The sequence below is a fragment of the Etheostoma cragini genome, chromosome 5 (assembly GCF_013103735.1).
Source record: "Etheostoma cragini isolate CJK2018 chromosome 5, CSU_Ecrag_1.0, whole genome shotgun sequence".
Lineage (NCBI taxonomy): Eukaryota > Metazoa > Chordata > Actinopteri > Perciformes > Percidae > Etheostoma > Etheostoma cragini.
Window position 1 is genome coordinate 6,720,782 of NC_048411.1, and position 4,517 is coordinate 6,725,298.

The window sequence follows — 4,517 nt, forward strand, 5'->3', positions numbered from 1 at the left end:
ACACACACACACACACACACATACATACACAGAGAGAGACACATTGTAAAAATACATTAGAAGAAGTAGTAGACCTGCAGAGACAAGTTACAGCCTATGTTTACATGAGGTGACATGTCAGAAGAATGACTCTGTTTGTTCCTGTAATTCTGCCTTTTGATGGTTACTTCTTTGCTATCCCACCAACACATTCTCACTCACAACTTGTCAAATAGTGACGCTTGGTCAGGACCCTTGACGCGTCACTTTTTGAAATTTCTCACTGTTACTTAAAACTGTTACTCGTCGAATGTGTTATTGCTACACAGCCAGGCTGCAGCTTTTTTTTACAGCACAGGTGAAAAAGGCACTACAATTTTCCGGAAACTTGCAGTGTGCTTACTAAAAGCGGCTTTCAACAAACAGGTCTTGCCAGTGCATGGTGCCAGCAGCAGGAGTGGTTTAGGATCATGAAGGGCAGATAGGATCATGAAAGAGGTGATCAATGCCTCCATAAAGCTTTCTTTCCATTAGTGCATGTATAGGTCCTGAGCATCTGTGTGTATTTCAGGATTAATAAACAATTTACAATAAATAAATAAAATAAATCAGTCACCACTGATCAGGGATCTGAGTGTTGATTTGTTGAGATTTTCACCTTGGAGTGAGGAGTGATTTATAGTCGTCATGGGAGCAGCAGCTTTAACAAACAGTATGCTACACAACGACTTAATACTAACAGGTTGAGAATAAAGAAGCATGCCTAATTATGTTGTTTCAAAATAGTTTTAGATTCAACACAATCTGCTGTACGAGAGAGTCTGCATATCAAAGAACAATTCTAGTTCATACACAACTCATTTTTTGTATTTTGACAATCATTTCTATCAGTTTTGATATGATAATAAGAAAGAAAAAATATTTATGAGCAGTCAGATGATCGGATAGATTGCAAACAGTTTAGCCAGATCATCAACCACTTAATTTTGGAGGTACGGGCCGTTTCCAGAAAGACAGTAGCACTTATGCATTCAATGAGACAATTGAGTTGGCAGAAGGCTGCTGTTTTTCAGTGTCTGCATTTTATGTTTTGTGTTTGTCTTTAATAGAAAATCATGTGACATCTGATCAAGACAGGTACTATAAATAAATTGTTAACTCAAACTGTCTTAGATTATATATAAAAATGACACACAATGCATACAACGTTCAAAAAAACTAGAACGGAACCCTTGGGTTTATTAAAATAATACATTTTATTTAACAGCGCCTTTCTGAACACTCAAGGTCGCTTTACATACAATAAAAGACAGATACAGGGAACAGAAAAGTGTAAGCAGTTATAACAAAACAAAAAAGTAAATAAAACAAAAACAGAAAACAAAACAAACAAAAACAAAACAAAACAAAAACAGCAACAGTGTAGTTACAGATAAGCAAGCTGGAACAGATGGACGGATGGACGGTTTTTAGTCTAGTTTTGAACAGGGGGGGAGAGTTGATATTGCGGAGGTCATGTGGGAGTGAGTTCCAGAGCTGGGGAGCAGAGTGGCTGAAGGCTCTGGTCCCCATTGTGACAAGTCGAGCTGGGGGGACAGTGAGGTGGATGGAGGAGGAAGATCTGAGGGAGCGGGAGGGGACGGCGATGTAAAGGAGTTCAGATACTGTAGATAAGGAGGAGCAAGGTTATGGATGGCTTTGAAAGTATGGAGAAGGATTTTAAATTGTATTCTGAATTGAACTGGAAGCCAGTGGAGCTGCTGAAGAACCGGGGTTATATGATGAAAAGAAGGGGTTCTGGTGATGACACGAGCTGCTGAGTTCTGAAGAAGTTGAAGTTTATGGAGGGATTTTTGAGGAAGGCCAAAAAGGAGGGAGTTACAGTAGTCAAGGCGGGAGGTGATGAGGCTGTGGATAAGGATGGAGGCAGTGTGAGTGGTAAGGGAGGGACGGAGGCGGTTAATGTTGCGTAGTTGGAAGTAAGCAGACCGGCAGATATTATTTATGTGTGACTGGAAGGATAGGGAGGAATCAAGGATGACGCCCAGACTCTTGACCTGAGGGGATGGGGAGACCAAGGAGTTGTCGATAGGAAGAGAGAAACTATTAATTATGGATAGGGTGGATTTGGTGGCTACGAGGAGGAGTTCGGTTTTATCACTGTTTAGATTAAGGAAGTTTGAGGTGAACCAGTCTTTTATTTCAAGTAGGCAGTTAGTAAGGGACAAGGGGGGGAGCGAGGAGGTGGGTTTGCTGGATAAGTAGAGCTGGGTGTCGTCTGCGTAACAATGAAAATGAATGTTGAATTTGCAGAAGATATTGCCAAGGGGAAGTAGGTAGGTGATGAAAAGGAGGGGGCCAAGAACTGAACCTTGAGGGACGCCAGTAGTAACAGGGAAGGGTGGGATGTGAAAGATTTGAGTTGAATAAACTGAGCGCGGTCAGAGATATGAGCGGAACCAGTCAAGAGGGGTGTGAGAGATGCCGAGAGAAGACAGTCTATTGAGGAGAATGGAGTGAGAAATTGTATCAAAGGCCGCACTGAGATCGAGTAGGATGAGGATAGAGATGAGTCCAGAGTCAGCAGCTGTAAGGAGATCATTGGTGATTTTTATAAGGGCAGTTTCAGTACTATGAGAGGGGCGAAAACCAGACTGGAAAGGTTCATATAGACAGATTATTCAAGCTAGTGTGGCTCCCTTGTGGGGTCGGTCAATCAGTTTGGTCCAGACTGAAATATCTCAATAACTATTAGATGTATTGCCATGAAAATCATGGTTTCCAGTGAAATATCTCTACATCTACTCTAAGGACTGTTGTTATAGTCCCCAGAAGATGAGCCCTAATGAATACTTTGGTTTATAACCAAATGCCTCTAGAACTAATGACATTCCGATCAGTTTCTGCTATACTTTGTGTTAAGTTCTAATTAACAAAACATTACCGCACATATTTAGGCCAAAGCACTGCACTTTAAATTGCACATTATATACTACAGGACTGACTGTCTACTGCAATGCACTACTTATTTTTTGATATTTTTATTTTTTGATAGCCAAATTCTTGACAATCACACGTAAGCGTCTGAGCTGTACTAGTTTGCATATCCATATTAAAATCTGCTTCAAGGTTCTTTATTGATCCTGTGCACAATAAAAGAAATAGTCATTGGCTTGATTGTGTTTTAAGCCCCCAATATCTCCTTCCAGGCAACGCCGCGACCATTGACTTCAAGGCACCTCACCCTAACCCAGCCCTAACACTATCTCTAACCATAACCATATCCATTGGTTAATCCTAGTGCCTTTCAGGCAGCGCTGGCTGGTAGGAGATGTTTGGGGCTTAAACAATGATAAACTAGTCATTGGCAGTGATGTTTTAGGCCTCAGGCACATCCAACTAGAAATAGTGCAGGTTAAGATATAATGCTAAAATACAAAATTAACATTGATGAATAAGTATATATACAGCATATATACAGTATATATAAATTAAAGAAGTGTTCAAGCATTCTAAAAGAAGCATCCAAGGCTAGCAGACTCTCTCCATTCTACTCGTCACCACAATTAAGGGCTCTATATGACAGTTTATTAAGTTCCTAGATGAGGTGCATTACTTATAGTGAGGAATTACTCACTCCTTGGGGACCTGGGGAGCCGTGCAAAGTGGCAGATAAAAATCTTTGGAACTGTATGCGTCTGGAGTGATTGAGTAAAAATCACTTTAAAGATCTCACACAACTGACTAGCACAAGACTTAAGGATTTGACCATTAATGTTGTCAGGGCCGGGACTTTTTCGAACCTTAGTTTGTTCAAATAATAATTTGACCTTGGTTACATTAATATGAAAATCAAAAACAGGGGAATCACAGACCAAATTCTCACTCATTTGACTGATTTTCACACCAAAATCACTGTTAGAAAATCTCATATAAAAGCTATTTAATTCATTTGCTAGCTGATCATCAGAATTAAAACCATTGAAGGACACAGTGCCAGTGCCTTTGTGTAAACCTGTCATCAGTTTTATGCCATTCCACACAGATCTGCGATCACACTCACTGAATTTGGACTCAATTTTCCTTTTATACTGTAGTTTAGCCTTTACTATTTCAGCTCTCACAACCTTTCTAATTTCAGAAAATGCACTTTTGTCACCACTGTTGAAAACAGTCCTCTTTTCCCTTAATTAACAGATGTTTCAGTTCTTTAGATCAGTGATTTTCAACCTTTTTTGAGCCACGGCACACTTTTTACAGTTACAAAATTCTGGGGCACACCACCAACCAAAATTACACTCTAACACAATACATACAATACATATAGTTAATAATATAGTTTCTAATTGTATTTATACTCAGTGTGAAACCTGGGCCTGTTTCGATGAACACAAAATAGATATCCTGGCAGGGATGGTAGAAAGACACACACAAAGCTCTTCCTCAACAGCTCTCAGTCTCTCTCTGTTTTTCGTTTTTATCGCAGTCAAGCTTGAGAAGCTCAGCTCACATAGATATGTGGTTGAAAACGGGAGCAA

The 4,517-nt window shown here is 40.0% G+C and overlaps 1 protein-coding gene across 1 annotated transcript in view; it reads right to left on the minus strand.

Moving 5' to 3' along the window:
- Nucleotides 1-4,517, minus strand: part of unc5db (unc-5 netrin receptor Db) — a 156,839-nt gene that overhangs the window by 32,100 nt on the left and 120,222 nt on the right.